This window comes from Giraffa tippelskirchi, chromosome 9, assembly GCF_054371585.1.
Source record: "Giraffa tippelskirchi isolate mGirTip1 chromosome 9, T2T-mGirTip1v1.2.pri, whole genome shotgun sequence".
NCBI classification, from domain to species: domain Eukaryota; kingdom Metazoa; phylum Chordata; class Mammalia; order Artiodactyla; family Giraffidae; genus Giraffa; species Giraffa tippelskirchi.
The window spans coordinates 132,531,052-132,550,217 of NC_137283.1; the positions used below are offsets into that span (position 1 = coordinate 132,531,052).

General features: G+C 40.7%; 1 protein-coding gene across 14 annotated transcripts in view; it reads right to left on the reverse strand.

Moving 5' to 3' along the window:
* ARHGAP18 (Rho GTPase activating protein 18) overlaps nt 1–19,166 on the reverse strand; it is a 204,371-nt gene that overhangs the window by 155,097 nt on the left and 30,108 nt on the right. For 4 of the 14 annotated variants that reach the window (XM_081529117.1, XM_081529120.1, XM_081529111.1 and 1 more), the window contains exon 1: nt 15,411–15,456. The exons of 3 other annotated variants lie outside the window; for them this stretch is intronic. The gene's annotated coding sequence lies outside the window, so the exon portion shown is untranslated. Of the gene's footprint in view, nt 1–13,889; nt 13,946–14,149; nt 14,247–15,410; nt 15,457–19,166 lie in introns of those variants that run through there. 7 more of the 14 variants (XM_081529112.1, XM_081529118.1, XM_081529113.1 and 4 more) reach the window with 3 other exon arrangements.

A 19,166-nucleotide genomic window follows, 5' to 3' on the forward strand; every position in this document is an offset into this window, starting at 1 on the left:
CGTTTATTTTTCTGGAATTCAGCTGCAGGAGTTGCTTGTATATTTTTGAGATTAATTGTTTGTCTGTTGCTTCGTTTGCTATTATTGCTCCCATTCTGAAGGCTGTCTTTTCACCTTGCTTATAGTTTCCTTTGTTGTGCAAAAGCTTTTAATTTTAATTAGATCCCATTTGTTTATTTTTGCTTTTATTTCCAATATTCTGGGAGGTGGGTCATGGAGGATCCTGCTGTGATTTATGTCGGAGAGTGTTTTGCCTATGTTTTCCTCTAGGAGTTTTATAGTTTCTGGTCTTACGTTTAGATCTTTAATCCATTTTGAGTTTATTTTTGTGTATGGTGTTAGGAAGTGTTCTAGTTTCATTCTTTTACAAGTGGTTGACCAGTTTTCCCAGCACCACTTGTTAAAGAGATTGTCTTTTCTCCATTGTATATTCTTGCCTCCTTTGTCGAAGAAAAGGTGTCCATAGGTGCGTGGGTTTATCTCTGGGCTTTCTATTTTGTTCTATTGATCTATATGTCTATCTTTGTGCCAGTACCATACTGTCTTGATGACTGTGGCTTTGTAGTAGAGCCTGAAGTCAGGCAGGTTGATTCCTCCAGTTCCATTCTTCTTTCTCAAGATTGCTTTGGCTATTCGAGGTTTCTTATATTTCCATCCAAATTGTGAAATGATTTGTTCTAGTTCTGTGAAAAATACCATTGGTAGCTTGATAGGGATTGCATTGAATCTGTAGATTGCTTTGGGTAGTATACTCATTTTCACTATATTAATTCTTCCAATCCATGAACACGGTATATTTCTCCATCTGTTTGTGTCCTCTTTGATTTCTTTCATCAGTAGAAATTTGATTCTTGTAAGAGGCCTGGTGTGCTGCAGCTCATGGGGTCGCAAAGAGTCAGACATGACTGAGCGACTGAACTGAACTGAAGATGTGCCAAGTATTTCAAAACTTCAATACATGATTGCTGTTTAATCACTAAGTCATGTCCGATTCCATCTGTGACCCCATGGACTATATAGCCCTTCAGGCTCCTCTGTCCATGGGATTTCCCAGGCAAGAATACTGAGGTGGGCTGCCATTTCCTTCTCCAGGGGATCTTCCTGATCCTGGGATTGAACCCTCGTCTCCTGCAGTGGCAGGTGGATTCTTTACCACTGAGCCACCAGGGTAGCCCTCAATACATGATACTGATACATTTATTCAGTCAATAAATTACACATTCATTTAACTACTGTGTACTTAGCACTGCCTCATCCCTCAAGTGGAGAAGGCAATGACACCCCATTCCAGTACTCTTGCCTGGAAAATCCCATGGACGGAGGAGCCTGGTAGACTGCAGTCCATGGGGTCGCTAAGAGTCGGACACAACTGAGCAACTTCACTTTCAGTTTTCCCTTTTGTGCATTGGAGAAGGAAATGGCAACCCACTCCAGTGTTCTTGCCTGGTGAATCCCAGGGATGGTGGAGCCTGGTGGGCTGCCGTCTATGGGGTCGTACAGAGTCGGACACGACTGAAGTGACTTAGCAGCAGCAGCAACCCTCAAGACCATGTTATCAAAAAAACAAGAATCAAGTTGCCAAACATGTTACTAGAAAACAACAATGTTAACAACAACAATATCAATCAAGTAAGTGCTCTGGGCATGACGGAAGACTGCAAAGAGGGCACAAAAAGCACTACTAGTCAGTTCTTCCCCTAATTACCTCTCTGTCTCTCTTAGAAATGACTGGCTTCAAATGCAAAGCTCCCATCTTTAAGATGAAAATATCTATTCCAGATTTCTTCATTTGGTTATCTGTTTATCCTTCTTCATCTTTAAAAAGAAGGCTGTGGCCTTTCAGAGTAGCACAAAAGTCCTTACAAGAGGGCACAGTTTAACTGGAACCTGTCCCCGCCTGGCCTAGAGTTGTCCAGATTTTGCATGTCACCTCCTGGTGTCAGGTGACCCGTCACATTCCCGGCCTGGTTTTTGGGCTCCTGGAATCATCTCTTGGTTGACCCACACACCCCAGCATTGTCATGAACCAGTCCTGTTGGAATGAGATTCCATGTTCTCTAGGAGTACATATGAGTATACACTTCCCACCCAGGGAAGTCCTAGAAACCATCTGATGTGCCCTGGGTAACTTGGCAAAGACATAGACTTACTCATTTTTTTTTTTTTTTGGCCACATCATGCAGCTTGCAAATCTTAGTTCCCAGACCAATGATTGCACCTGGGCCACCAAAGTAAAAGCACTGAGTCCTAACCACTGGACCACCTGTGAACTCCTGGACACGGCTTACTTCCTTTCAGATTTCTGTTCTTTGCACCAACCAGTGAACAATGACAGATTTCAGGTAGAAATACAGCCATTCCTTTTTAACATCAAAGCAAATTACCCGTTCTATTGATATAGCAAGCTTTAAATTAATTAATACAAGAAAATTCCTAGCTACCTTTTTTTAACTGAAGTATAGCTGACTTACAACATTATATTAGTTTCAGGTATACAACATAGTGATCCAACATTTTGATAAATTACACAAAGTTATGATAAAATATTGGCTATATTTCCTATGCTCTACATTAGTCTTGTGATTCACTTATTTTATAACTAGCAGTTTTTTCCTCTTAATCCCCTTCACCTATTTTACTCTTCCCTCTACCCCCACTATCCTCTGGCCCCACTATTTCATTCTCTGCATCCGTAGCCTATTTCTGTTTCACTGTATTTAGTTTTTTTTAGATTTCACATATAAATGATAACACACAGTATTTGTCTTTTTCTGTCTGACTTATTTCACTAAGCATAATACTTTACAGGTCCATCCATGCTGCTGCAAATGGAAAGGTTTGTTTTCCTTTTAATCTAACTAAATACCTTTTGATAGTCGTGGAATTCTTAACTATCCATTTCCTGAATTAATGTGAAGGTCACTAGATTGGCCTGAAAATATCATTCACGGCATAATTATTGTGAGTTCATTGGTTTCTTTTTCTATGAGAATACGTTCCTTGGCCATTCATCAATTTATTCATTTGGCAAATACTTGTGCCTTGCACTTACTAGTGCCAGGCACTATATTAGCTGATGGTAATAAATTGATATATAAGAATGAAATAAAGAACTTACTAAAAGCTATTGGGCCCAAATTCTTCGATTCCCCCCATTAAAAATAAGTGAATTTAGTAGACGCCAATTACATGCTACTCTGTGCTATTTTACTTCTTCTCAATCAATCCTCATTTCTTTGTCTCTGACAAATGAGGGAACTGAAAGATTAGTTAGAAAGAGTAAGCAATTTACAAGAAAGAGGACCACCGGGGCTCACATTTGAACTCACATCCCCTGACTTTAAATCAATCATACGTCTTTTTACTAAGGCATATTGCTTATGCCATTTGCCAAAAGGAATACTATGGTGCAGTTAGAAGTTCCAATCTCAAGCAGATTTGTGTTCAGTTTGAGCTCTGTTGTGTCCTTAATGGAAACTTGGAGCAAAAATTACTAGCAGCTGAGCACAGTACCAGAGCTTTAGTCCTCTGAACACTATTATGTTTTATGATTAAATATACAATTTCACTTTTATTTTCAATTGACAGAGAAATACCATGTTCCCATAAATTAACCATACAAATGCTCTACACACTTCCTCTGTAGTGAGCATGTCTTATTTTTTCAAGGGAAAAGGTAAGCTACTAATATTTCTCAGCCCTTGTATGTGTTCAAGTTAACTCACTGGAATCTCATTATAACAAATTCTAGGTTCATAAAGGATTGTTCCAAAGGTGACTTCATCTTCCACCAAGATAATACTTGTTGCCAACAAGTAAATCCCCCTTGGCCAGAGTCAGCTGTGTAGCAAAGCATATGCCATACTTGCTCACTTTCCTTCTCTCTCTGTATCCTGCGCCATGATAAGAGGGATTTGAGGCTGTTTTTTTCTACCTCCCACACATTTTAGTTAAAAGTATACTTCTAAGACATGTACTTTGCCTAGCATTTTAAAGAGTGAGAGCCTTCATGTCTCTCAGTGAAATTCTAGGCATACACTTAGATCTCCCTTGGACATTCATTCTAAAGAAAGGCTGAATTACTGAAGTATGAACAACACGCCAATGTGTGATCACTCCACCAACAACATGTTCCCATAGTATATGAAAAAGTGAAACGTGAAAGTGTTAGTTGCTCAGTTGTATCCGACTCTTTGCGACCCCATGGACTGTAGCCCACCAGGCTTCTCTGTCCATGGGGATTCTCCAGGCAAGCATACTGGATTGGGTTGCCATGGCCTCCTCCAGGGGATCTTCCCAACCCAGGGATTGAACCCAGGTCTACCGCATTGCAGGCATATTCTTTACCATCTGAGCCATCGGGAAAGCCCAGGCCTGGTCCTCTATTCTACCTCTCAACTTATTACATTGAAGTTATTTCTGGTAACTCAACCCCCAACCCCCAACACACATACACACACGAAGACTCTGTAGGATTATATAGTCCTTAAGGTCTCTATACTCTGAATATAATGTCTGGACATAGTCACTCTTCAGTATTTATTGACTGAATATGCCGAAGTATCCATGTTAAAGCCACTGGGTCTGGCCAAGGACACAAGCGAAAGCCTCAAGATTCCTTCCCCACAGGTGAGGGTAGGTAGGTCAGTGAACACCCTAAGAATAGCATAATCAAAAAAGGCAGATTTGAATCCCTGCTAGAATAGTTTCTTGGCTGATAAGATAAACGTTGTGGTAAGAATAAGCTACTCCACTGAATCAATCATTGTTAATACAGCCCTATATCACCTGAGAAGCAATGTCAGCTATGCATTCTGAAATAGGAAGGAAAAAATATCGTTTTCACTCTATTCTTTTACCTCCCCTTTCCTAAAGAAACCAGAATCACTATCACACTAGAATTGACCAATTTTTCAACCTGCCTTTATTTTATGGAGCATCAGGATATGCATGAGAAAAATGCACCAAGAGAAGAGCACAAAGTCTGTAATTCTCCCCACAGCACAGCATTAAACTACCACTGGCATCACTAATCAACAACTATAATTAAGCCTAATTATAAATTACAAGTATCTAATTTTAGAAGACCTTTGCTTTATAAAGCCTAGACATTGGAGATGTTATTAACTTAGCTACTTCAAATTATTCCAGAGCCAGAAACATCCTTTATTCATTGGTGCCTCATGAATCCGGCCTGAAAACATTCCAATGGTCAGAATCCTTTCCTCAGGTCTATAAGGACCAGGGGCAGCAGTCCACTTGCTATTGTTAAGTTGAGCATTTCTGAGAAGGCAGCTGCATGGTACCCACTCAAATCTCTCTTCTACTTACACCTGTAACATCCCTGCAGGTTTCCGATTTTCTTTTACTTGCTCCCCTGTGGTCTTGTTGTGACTTTTGATGTGAATAGTCTCAGGACAATTTAACAAAGACTTGAGTGAGGGAGAGCCCTGAATGGGAAAAGTGTCTGAAAAGGAAGAAATAAGTCTAGCATAGCATACATAAAGATCCAGGTGTTGCTAGTGGTAAAGAACCTGCCTGCCAATGCAGGAGACATAAGAGAATGTGGGTTCGATCCCTGGGTTGGGAAGATCCCCTGGAGGAAGAAATGGCAATCTACTCCGGTATTCTTTTTTTGTTGTTTTTTCTTTTGTACTGGGGTATAGTCAATTTACAACGTTGTGATAGTTTCAGGTGAACAGCGAAGGGATTCAGCCATACATATACATGTACCTACTTCAGTATTCTTGCCTGGAAAATTCCATGGACAGGGGAGCCTAGTGGGCTACAGTCCATAGGGTTGCAAAGAGTTGGATGCGACTGAGTAACACTTTCACTTTTCATAGAATACATACTAGCTCATGGCAAAGTACTTAAGCCCCTTGCGGCCAGCCTTAAAGCACTATCAGTTAAATTTTGGTTGGGCTTTGAACATTTCCAAGTATAATTAAGATGACCAAAGTATTATCTTTGCTAGGTATAAGGACCGGCACAAAAGAAAGCCATTGAAGTCATGAGGGATGCCAGGCCCAATGAAGTTCTGCTGGGTTTTCTGATTTGTAAAATGATGGGCTGCACAGCACATGGGAACTTGTGCTCCCTCTAGCCACAACGTGGTCTATGGCACATCATGTTGTAAACGTCCCTGACAGTGTGATGGACCAGACTTCCCACATTGGCAGGTTATATGGATAGGATGGTAACAGCTCCCACCTGATTCAAGGCCCAGTGTCCCCAAATCCCTGACCTCTCGAGATATTAGATGGCTAAGAGTGGCAAGCAGCAAGCCAAATAACGGCGGGGGAAGTTTGCCCCTCTGTCTAGCACTTCAAAGGCCTTTCCTAGGAAACTGAAGACCATTAAGGGGAGCCACAGATCAGCAGCTTTAGCCATGAGGGTTGCGAATTCTTTCTCTTAGAACACAGCTGGCAGTGGTGACACTGAGCCATTCCTGACAATCCCAGGATGCTGAACATGGATCAAGGACAATGGCCAGTAGGTCTGGTCTTCCTGTTGAGAGAAAGGAGACACAGCAGGAACTTGCTTTGGAAAAGGAAGCTGGTAGTAGGGGGTTATCTTACTGTTTAGACTTTATCTCAAAGGATATCAGAGGCATGTATCATGTGACAGTGCTTTGATCTTGACCTGCCTCTTAAAGACAGTTCTCAGACCATCTGCTACACCCACTACCCTGCCCACAGTCCTGAGAAAAAGAATAGCTGTCCCTTAACATGGACAGCCGTGCTCTACAGCATCCACGTCGGGGTGGAGTGAGCTAATGACTCACCCCAGTATCGGTGTTAGAAAAGAACCATGGCTTCGGGAGATCTGGTTTCCAGAACAGATGTTGATGCTTAATTAACGGTGCTTTTGTGAACAGTACCTTTTCTATAGCTCAGTTTCCTCACCGTATAAAGAAATGCAGGAGACCTGGGTTCAATCCCGGGGTCTGGAAGATCCCTTAGAGAAGGAAATGACAACCCACTTCAGTATTCTTTCCTGAAAAATTCCATGGACAGAGGAGCCTGGCGGACTACAGTCCATGGGGTCACAAAGAATCTGACACAACTGAGTGACTAAATCACAACCAACACCAAAGGAAAGGTTAATTAGATCACAGGGACCCTCAGATCTCCTCTAGTGATTCTATGATAATGATATAAATCATCTACATATTATAATTTTTTTTTTTTGGCCATGTGCCTTGCAGGATCTTAGTTCCCTGACCAGGAATCAAACCAGGGCCCCTAAGTCCTAACCAGTGAACTGCCAAGGAATTCCTGATAGTAGGGTGCACGGCATAATAAATGGTACTAAGTGTTTTTCCTACATCCTCTACCTTAATTCTTCCAATAATATGTGATGACAATTTTACTCACGCTTTATAGGTAAAATACAACAAAACAAACTAAGGTGCAAAGATAGGATTTGCCAACGGTTCTATCCTGCTTATACCTTTTTATGTATTTTTAGTCAAAAGTTGTGCTTTGTTTAAAAAAATATATATCACACAAATTCGCAGTGGGCAAATCTTCCAAAATTCACATAAAACCAGATTAAAAATAAAATGAAATAGAATTTTTACAGCTGTTCTATTTTATAATTGATGACTTTGCTTTATACTCTTGTTTCTTAAAATGCCAAATCAAGTGAATAGATTCATTATTTTCAACACAATATTGCATAAATCTGAATGATTTCTCTGACGAGTCTCTGGGAAGATGGATGACCATCATCCTCTGGTACTCAAATCAAAAGCAGCTTTAAGAAAACGGTTCTTCTAGGTCTGGGGCCTCGTGTTAAAAATGCCTTCACCAGGAGTGACTCCAGAGCCAAATGTTTTCCATCCACAAGTCACTTCCATCAGGCATTAATACAGAGAGGCAATATTCTTACCAGTTGTCAAAATGAGGTGAACTTTTAGCTTTAATTTGGTTGCCACCTGCTGGCTAAAAAGACAAAAATCTTCTCTCTGCAGCAAAGGCAGCCTGGGAACCCAGGACAAATGGAAACAAATGAATTCTCTATTATGAGTAAAGCAAGTTTGGGTGATATCAGATTATCTTCTAAACCAGAAGGGAGTGAGTATTTAATATCTCTATTATTTTCCAGGTACTGTGTTAGGTCTTCAGATACATTGCTGCTGCTGCTAAGTCACTTCAGTCGTGGCCAACTCTGTGCAACCCCATAGACGGCAGCCCACCAGGCTTCGCCATCCCTGGGATTCTCCAGGCAAGAACACTGGAGTGGGTTGCCATTTCCTTCTCCAGTGCATGAAAGTGAAAAGTGAAAGTGAAGTCACTCAGTCGTGTCTGAATCTTAGTGACCCCATGGACTGCAGCTTACCAGGCTCCTCCGTCCACAGGATTTGCCAGGCAAGAGTACTGGTGTGGGGTGCCACTGCCTTCTCCGTCAGATACACTATTACATGTAATCAGCTCCAAGTGATTGACTGGCATAAGTATCAGTAACACCATTTTAAGTGGCTTCAGGCTTCACAACCAAAAAGCAGCCATGAATTCAAAACCAGTTCTCACCCAGACATCAGCTTTCCTTCATTAATATATACTCTTCATTAACCATGATTCTTCTCACCCGTGTCTGAATAATCTTTATTTGTGCTAAGTTGCTTCAGTAGTGTCCGACTCATTAAAATAAGAAAATAAGTATCTTAATTTAACAGCTCTCCTATTTTGTTTCATCCTCCTGTTGCTGTTCAGTCACTCAGTTGTATCCGACTCTGAGACCCCATGGACTGTAGCCCGCCAGGCTCCATTATGGGATTCTCCAGACAAGAATACTGGAGTGGGTTGCCATTTCCTTCTCCAGGGGATCTTCCCGATCCAAGAATTGAGCTCCCTCTCTTATGTCTCCTGTATTGGCAGGTGGGTTCTTTACCACTAACACCATCTGGGAAGCTCTCAATCTTTATTATTTATTTATTTTTGGTTACTCTGGGTCTCCACTGCTGCGCACAGGCTTTCTCTAATTGCGGCAAGTGGGGGCTACTCTTCATCGTGGTGCCCAGGCTTCTCACTGTGGCGGCTTCTCTCATTGCAGAGCACAGGCTCAGTAGCTGTGGTGCACAGGCTTAGTTGCTCTGCAGCGTGTGGAGTCTTCCCTGACCAGGGATTACCCGTGTCCCCTGCATTTGCAGGTAGAGTCTTATCCACTGTTCTACCAGGGAAGTCCTTTCCAAGTAATCTTACACTGCAGAGAAGAGGCTTAGGAACAGAGCTACAACTCACCACGGGGAGTCACAAAGCTTTCGTGACAGTTCATAAGTTAAGCAGAGACAAGTCAGATAAATACTTCATAAATTTGGCAGGAAGGGCACCAATGATTAGCAAGAAGGAGAATACTCGGCGAGTCATCAATAAAAGCAATTTCAGGTGCTCAGAAAAAATAATGCATTTTACAGTAAAATTCAGGGCTTCTCTGGTGGCTCAGTGGCAAAGAATCCACCTGCCAATGTAGGAGACATGGGTTCAATCCCTGATCTCGGAAGATCCCACATGCCACAGAGCAACTAAGCCAGTACGCCACAACCACTGAGCCTGTGCTCTAGAGCCGCAACTACTAAAGCCCATGCTCCCTGGGGTCCATGCTCTGCAACAAGAGAAGCCACCACGAGAAGCCTATGCACCACAATGAAGAGTAGCCCCTGCTCACAGCAACTAGAGAAAGCCCGCTCGCAACAACCAAGATCCAGCACAACTGAATCTCAAACCTTTAGGAAACACTCACCAGCACACCATCCCTTCATGGTGTACTGCATGCCCACGTGGTACTGCATGCCCACGTGGCACAGACACAGCCCAGATCCTGGTATCAAGAAGCTCACAATCTAGTTGGCCAGACACCAATATAAAAGCAAGCTTCAATACTCAGAGCCCCTTTCTCTTGTCTCTAAGAGGCACTACCATTGAAAAGAACAATGGCTGGTGTTTGAGTTATAACTGTGTACTAGACACTGTTCTAAGTTAATTAATATACGTAAAGTGCTTAATCTTCATATAATGGTATGAGATAACTAGGATACTTAAATCTCCCTATTATCCATCACACAAGGGTAAACAAGTTGCCTAAAACCACACTGATCTCTTAAGTGACTGAACTGGTGGTGTTCAAACCCACACACTTGGCTCCACAGCTCAGATACATAAAGACCAGGCTATGCAGCCTGTAAGAGAAGAAGCATCACTGACACAATGGACATGATTATGAGCAAACTCTAGGAGATAGTAAAGGCCAGGAAAGCTTCGCAGGCTACAGTCCACTGGATTGCAAAGAGTCAGACGTGACTGAGTGACAACAACAAGAGAAGTATGAGTGCCCTGGTGTCAAAGAAGAGGAACTGAAAGGTCAGGTAACTTATCAGATGTTGCACAGTCAAGTAGCCAGAAGTGGAACCTGTTCTCTAACCATTAGTCCAATTCTCAACTACTACCATTATGTTGCTTCTGAAAATAACAAAAATGATACAAGAAGCATGAAAAATACTCATCTATATCACTTAAGGAAGTTGAAGTTCAGATTATCAGCAACAGAACCTTTAGCAGTGATGACTACAGAGTAGGCTTATTCCAAGTGAGGCTGCTTGGAGGCTCTGAGTTACTTCCAGACCCATCCACCTGTGAACTAACTCCTCTTTTACCTTGGATGCTCAGCTTCCAAAAGAGGCCTGGCATAAAACACCAATTCTGCAGGTGAGGAGAGTGACTAACTCAACATCTCAGCCCCTATACCCTGAGGGGCCATGTGAACTTCCATCTATAGGATGCACACGGTTGATGAAGTTAGAATGATCATCAGTTTCTGAGGCAAATTCAAAGGGCAGTTTTACATTCTGTAGCCAATCGGAAAGAAATGAGAATTAGAATCCACTCTGTACACCCTGTGGAATTAACACCGACACAAAATCATTATCCCCAGATGAAGTTTTACCTAGAAGTTTTAGGAGGAATCACCATTATTATTTAATAACCACATCTCACATTCATCTAAAACAGTTATAATTGGAAGATACAACTACTATTTACCACAAATCAAACAAAATATTGACACTAAATAGTGTGTGAATAATGAGATAAACAGACCTGGAAATCAGCCTGTCAAAAATGAGAAAGACACAAAATCATAGCTAATAGTCACCCATGAGTAGATGTAAAAATTTGACAGAATTTTTTTTCTTTGATTCTTTTTATTCCATTTAATAGGACATTAATGCCTATATAGCTCAATGCTTTTCTTTTTTTTTCACCATAGAATGATGTGACTGTTTTCCTTTATGAGGGCTCCGAAAAGAAGAAAAAGAAAAATGTAAGTGGAGAAAGGAAAAGCACACACTGTGAAATGTAGGTGAATCCACAGAGAACTTTACAAGTGAGTTATAATTTTCATTGTCCTAAAATACTTTATAATCATTGCTAGTAGCTTAAAGATAGATACATCATGCTGTGTCCCTGAGCTAAATAAACTATTTGTTTTAAGCTCTAATATCACATTTCAAGAAAAATGTGCATCTAGAGAGATTCAGGATGGTATGAAACTCCCAAAATATATCATATGAGAAAAAAATAGAAGGAAATAGGGATGCTTGTCTTCAGAAGGACAAAAACATTCAGAAATAATAAAAGCAATCATTGTGCTGTAACCTTAAGTTTACACAATGCTATATGTCAATTTTGTCCCAATAAAACTAAAAAATGATAATGGCATTTACTGAATCTGTATTACACACCAGGCATTGTGCTAAATAATTTATGTGCATTATCTCATTTAATCTTTACCTACCACCATATGAGGTAAGTAATATCTTTTATAGACAAAGAAACAAAGATTGGAAATACTCCCCGAAGATCATTAGTTGACAAATGGGGTAGGTAAAACCATTCTGAAGGTATGCCTTGCATCCAAAGCCTAACATCTTAATCTGCTACAGTGGCCTCCACGTAAGAGACAGCAAGCAGCCCAGCCTCTACTGTGGAGGCTAGGGTTCTGATACCAACTGCTGCCACCATCTGGGAATATGACTTTAGGTAAAATGTCATCTCAGTGCCTCATTCTTCAATCACGTACAAAACCACTTAATATGCTTATAGCTCAAATTACATAATTTCAAATATTTGAAAGTTTATTTAACAGAGAAATCTTTCATTGCTCTAGATGACAGAACTAGAATGAATATGATTACTCAGAGACTGATTGTCTATAATACATGGATTATTTTGGCACTGCTCAAGAATAAGGCGGAGATTTGAAGAAAAAGAGAATATGTGAATGAAAATATGGATCTCAAAATTATGGTCTATAATACATGAATTTTTCTGGCATTGCTCAAGAATAAAATGGAGATTTGCAGAGGAAAAGAATATATGAATGAAAATATCGATCTCAAACTCACTCATTCAATGTTGAATACATATACATTTTAGCAGTATTTTGATATAATCCTAATGGTGGAATGGAGCCAAAAGTAGACTCAGAATTTAACTTTTATAATAAAATTCTAAAATTATACTCTGTGTACCTTTGGTCATTTTCCCACCTATATTCAGGGCTGCTACTGCTACTGCTGCTAAGTCGCTTCAGTCATGTCTGACTCTGTGTGACCCCATAGACGGCAGCCCACCAGGCTCCCCTGTCCCTGGGATTCTCCAGGCAAGAACACTGGAGTGGGTTGCCATTTCCTTCTCCAATGCATGAAAGTGAAAAGTGAAAGTGAAGTCGCTCAGTTGTGTCCAACTCTTCGCGACCCCATGGACTGCAGCCTACCAGGCTCCTCCGTCCATGGGATCTTCCAGGCAAGGGTACTGGAGTGGGTTGCCATTGCCTTCTCCATATTCAGGGCAGTGTCTTTCAAAAGAAAACTAGTCAAATTCTGAGTCCTCTAAACACTAAAATAATTTTAGTGACGTCAAATGGTTTAGACTATAACTTGACAGTGCTAATGAACAGCGTTTTGAAACATCTGCAGCCAACAAAAATTTTCATGGTAACATTGTCAGAACAAGTTTTAGATGGCAAATTTAATTATTTTTCTACAAAACTAAGATTGTGATTTTACAAAGTTATAGACATTGATAGAAAACTTATGTTGCAGCCATTCTACTCTAAAAACTAAATCATCACACTTATAGAGATGACGTGCATGCAGTCTTGATTTTTAGTCTCAGTTTCTCTCCAGTTTTAATATGCCAGCCTTGCATTTCTGGCTACCTGTTGGATATCTATCTTTATTGGGCATTCCTTCAACATCTTAACTCCATGTGCCCATGCTGCTAGTCTGTAGAGATTATAGAAAAGTGCCTCAAAGGACTTTTAAAAATGACAGCAACAAGCAGTCTTCAGTCTACTGATCCACAAGAACCGAAAGGACAGATCAGCTCTCAAGACAGCAGGACCCTGCCAGTGGGACAAGTTTACAATCCTATTAACATATCTAAAGAATTATCAAAGGAGTGAGGGAAGAGAGGCTGGAGCAGAGCAGGTGGAGCAGACAGATGCATAGGAAATGGCAGTTTCTATCCAAATGATATTCAGGAGGCCAAGAGCGAGCCTTATCATGTGGGGTCACGGAGGTTGGCTAGTCCTTTTCCATGCAACAGACATCCCAAACCTAATGCATCTTCCAACACCTCTTGTTTTTGTTGACAAGCATTTTGGCCTAGCTTGCATGTTGGCCTGCCCAGGAGATATTGTGTTAATCAGACAAATTTTTAAGAACTTCCTATTTCTGTGTCACTGGTCCCTAAAAATGTGCCAGTAAAACAGTTTCAGTTGACTTTACAGAGTATGAATTGATCATATCTACTAAATACTCAAGTTCCTGTGACAAGTCAAATACAACACACACAAAGAAAAATATACAAAACAAAACTCCATACCTCTATGATTTAGGGCTTCCCAGGGTCCTGGGTAACTCAGCTGGTAAAGAATCTGCCTGCAAGGCAAGAGACCCCGGGGTTGATCCCTGGGTTGGGAAGATCCCTTGGAGGAGGGCAGGGCAACCCACTCCAGTATTCCTGCCTGGAGAATCCCCACAGACAGAAGAGCCTGGTGGGCTACAGTCCATAGGGTCGCAAAGAGTCAGATGTGACCGATCGACTAAGCACGGCACAGGTGGCACTAGCGATAAGGAACCCACCTGCCAATGCAGGAGACATGAGGGACTCAGGTTCGATCCCTGGGTTAGGAAGATCCCCTGGAGAAGGAAATGGCAACCCACTCCAATATTGTTGCCTGGGGAATCCTACGGACAGAGAAGCCTGGCAGGCTACAGTTCATGAGGTCACAAAGAATCAGACACAACTGAAGTTACTTAGCATGCACGTGATTTATCACAATGCAAACATTCAAGTAAACAGTTAAGAAACAGGATGCTGCTAGCCCTCAGAAATCTTGCACCCTTTCCTTCTCAATCACCAATCTCTACTTCTTGAATCTATATGATGACCAGTTCATTGGTTTTTTGGGTAGAATGACCACCTAAATACACATTCTTAAAACCGTGGCTCAGCTTTACCTTATTTCTGAATTTTATGTGAACATAAATTCACATAATACATATATTCTCTACTGCCTGGCATTCTTTCCTTATAATTTATGCTCACAAGTTTCATCCACATTGTTCAGATAAGTGTAATTTATTCATTTTCATTGATGGGTAGTGTTCCATTTTATGGAGAAACATAATTTATCCACTCTACTATAAATAAAAGTTAGGGCTGTTTTCAATTTTTATCCACACAAAAAAGGCCTACAAATATTCTTGTATGTCTCCTGTCTCACTTGTGAACACATTTTGACTGAGTATATACCCAACAGTGGAAGGCTAGCTGGGACTTAAACTTTGTGCCCTTGTACCTCTTTGTCACTCTGGTAAAATCTCTGAACACTGTATTAGGATAACATTTTTAAATACACATAAAATAAACAGGATAATAAAGGAAATCAATCTCCTCAAAATACAGTTATCAGAATGTTACAAACAATTGTGATGTTTTAACAATTGTTTCTTTACCAGTACATTCAATAGCAATATCTAATGATGGTTCCTACAACCTCCATAATTTAAAAGCAATGATAAGCACAAAGAGCTTTCCAAAGTATTTTCAACAATGGTTATATGATATGAAAATATCTTCCATATCTATTGGTGACAAAGTAACAGGTTCTTCTAACACTACTGTAATTTATTGCCTACATTCTTAATTATAATCATTCATTTCAGCGAGACCTTAATGAAAATAAGTTTGTCATTTTTTTTCTGCCCAAGTTCAAAGACACAGTCAACTCCACCCATTAAAGTATTCATGTTTCTGGACCATATACTAAGAACCTCTGCTTCAGAGTGCCAAATCAGAGATCAACCTGAATTTCAGAAAGTGCTAGGGTGGTGTTCTCACCTCCAGCTATCTCCTGTTCACTTCTCATGGTTTCTTCTCCCCTTCTGGTTACTTTTGCTCTTTCTCATCCGGTTGTTACTGTTTAGTCACTAAGTTGTGTCCAACTCTTTGTGACCCCATGGACTGTAGCCCACCAGGCTCATAGGATTTCACAGGCAAGAACACTGGAGTGCGTTGCCATTTTCTCCTCCATGGAATCTTCCAACCCAGGGATTCAACCTACACTTCTTGCGCTGGCAGGCAGATTTTTTATCACTGAGTCATGAAGGAAGCCCCTTTCTCACTCTCTTTCGTAACAAATTAATAATCATCTTGCTATTCCCCAAGCACTTTGTCACCGAACTTTACTATCTTAGTAAATGATATAACCATTTTGTTAAGAAATATGACTGTTTCCTTCTCTAAATCCTTAATGGCATATGTTTCTCTTATGGCATTTATCATGCCTTTTACATTATGGATGTTTGGTATACTAGCCTTATCTACATTACTAGACATAAATTTGTATAAAGCTTTCATGCAGTATGAAAACACTTTCTCAAAAACTATTTGTTGAGATTATATAATTCCCTTTGTATCTGAAAAACTTTATCCTCTAAAATTATATTCGTCCTTGAGAAATCAGCAGAGTGAATGAAAAAAGGTTTGCCTCTCATAGTTTCTTTTTATTATCTTACTCTGTCTTGAATAATCTAAACTTAGGTGAGACCCTTCATTTTATTTATATCAGCCAAAACCTGGAAACCATCAAATGCCCATTTACAGAAAAATGGACAAAGTGTGCTGTTTCCATAATCAACAGCAAAAAAAGAAAAATTAGCTTTTGATACATGAACCAATACAGGTGAATCTCAAAAGAAACACATTATGAAAAAAGTCACATACAAAAACTCAGCCAGACACAAAAGCACACATGTATTTCATTTTAAACAGACAAAAATAATGTATGGTGATATAAGTCAGAATAGTGGGACTATGGGAGCAGGATCTAAAAAAAGCGCAGGAGAACTTTCCGGGATGATGGGTATATAGTTTATCTTGATCCAGATTGATGGGTACACAGGTGTATACATGAGTATACATTCAAACTGTGAACTTAACAAGTTTACATTTTGCCATAGGTCAATTATGCCTCAAAAAGTTAAAGGAAAAAAAGCAGCATTTTAGTTAAATAGTCTACTGCCATGTACTGAAGATAAAACAGTAAATGAAACACTGAGATAAAGAGCTAAGTGAATAACATATTGCAACTGCAATCTTCTTTTGACTAGAGTAAAATATATGGCTAAGTGACATAATTTGAATGGCAACCTTACAGAAACACTACTTGTTGACTTTCAGTTTTTATTACCCAGTTTCATGTCTGGTGGTGCTAGTGGTAAAGAGCCCGCTTGCCAATGCAGGAGACTAAGAGACACGGGTTTGATCCCTGAGATAGGAAGATCCACTGGAGTAGGAAATGGCAAACCACCCCAGTATTCTTGCCTGGGAAATCCCATGGACAGAAGAACCTGGCGAGTTCCATCAGACACGACTGAAGTGACTTAGCAGATGTCTTTATTAATACACATGCAGTAAGCGTTCATTGTAGAAGATAGAAACTCCAATAAGCACACAAAAAAAATTATCTATAATCCAATCACAGAGAATATTTTCTTTTCATATTGGCCAAATAAATTATTTGTTCTATTACTGAGCTGTGTCCAAGTTTTAACAAGGAGTTTCTAAACATAAATTCCAGGATCCCTTTAACATTGAAAATATTCCATTCTAATCAATTCATCTTTCATTCGAAAAACAAAATGAACAACAAAACAAGAAACTCAACTGAGATATGTTTTATTGATGATTCAAGAAATAAAAGGAATATGGATCTATGCAATAATTACAAACTACACTTCAATCACATTAAAAATATAACTAAGTTTTATGGGGCTCTTTAGCCTTGAGGATCCCTTATTCTGTTACTCATTCAGTCTTGTCTGACTCTTTGTGACCCCATGAACTGCAGCACACCAGGCTTCTCTGTCCTTTACTATCTCCCAGAGTTTGCTCAAACTCATGTCCACTGAGTCAGTGATGCCATCCAACCATCTCATCCTCTGTCGCAACCTTCTTCTCCTGCCCTCAATCTCTCCCAGCATCAGGGTTTTTTCCAATGAGTCAGCTCTTCATATCATATGGCCAAAGTATTGAAGCTTCAGCTTCAGCACCAGTCCCTGATTTTAGTCTGGTTTTGGAAATGGACATACATAAAGGATCCATAGACTTATAGGGAAAGTGAGGTGGAAACAGATTCAGTCTAAATAACAAAGTATTCTAATGGGTTCCTAAGGATTATAGCAACATCTCCCACTGAAGGGTGGGGGAGAGGCCAGTTGTTCTACGATCAGTATATGTAGGAAACAGGCCATGTCATTTCTCACCCTAGGAAAATCAGAATTTGCACAGTAAAGTAATGATCTCAGAAGTCCTACCACAGAAAACACAAAACCTTGTTTTTTTACTGGACAATTCCCTTTCCTCCCACTCTCTGCTCAAGGAACAACTAAGAAAAACTCAAACTAAGACCAGTCTTTGGAAACATCAGCAGATAGCTGATGAGGGCCCTTCAGGAGGGTCTCCATCAGCCCCATAACCCCACCTCTACGTTCTTCCACAGACACACTTGTCTGCCACCACAGCAAGCGCACCGCCATCCCCATAGACACCTGGTGGCTCACACGCTCCACATCTTGGCACACGCTGTCTCCTTAGCATAAACACCCTGCTGTCCTTTGGCCTCCCTACTTATCCTTTACGTGGTCTGCTGCTGCTGCTGCTGCTGCTGCTGCTGCTAAGTCGCTTCAGTCGTGTCCAACTCTGTGCGACCCCATAGACGGCAGCCCACCAGGCTCTGCCGTCCCTGGGGTTCTCCAGGCAAGAATACTGGAGTGGGTTGCCATTTCCTTCTCCAGTGCATGAAAGGGAAAAGTGAAAGTGAAGTTGCTCAGTCATGTCCTACTCTTAGCGACCCCATGGACTGCAGCCCACCAGGCTCCTCCGTCCATGGGATTTTCCAGGCAAGAATACTGGAGTGGGGTGCATGGTCAGTGCCTACTTATCCTTTACGTTGAGTAAAACACGCTCTGCTGGAGAAACTTGAGCAAACCTGCCTCCAGGGCTTCAATTTACATTCCAATCTTCTTCATTCTAGACATTTCCTCAATATATTATAATTGTCTTCTTCTGTGGCTCCCTACACACGGGTCTAAGTGAGATCCCCAGAGGGTTTTTCCTTTGGGTCTTTTACAAAGGTAGACTGGCAGATGGGAGAGTCTTAACAAATAATGATTAAATGAATGAATAAGGTGGCTCAGTGATAAAGAAACCGCCTGCAACGTGGGAGACCTAGGTTCAGTCCCTTGGTGGGCAAGATCCCCTGGAGAAGGGAATGGCACCCCATCCAGTATTCTTACCTGGGAAACCCCATGGACAGAGGAGCCTGGTGGGCTACAGTTCATGGGGTCACAAAGAGTGGAATGCTACTGAGCGACTAAACAACAACAGGAAGATGAACCAAAACAGAAGAGCCGTTAAATTAAGATACCCATTTTCTTATTTTATCCATAAATTTGTGGTGTTAGAATTCTTACTAAAAGTGTATTTCTGAATGACTCCAGATTTCTCCATTTGTTACCAGGTGAAAAAGCAAACGGACTTAATGTCCCTGAATTGTATACTTAAAAATGACTAAAATTGATAAATTTTACAGTC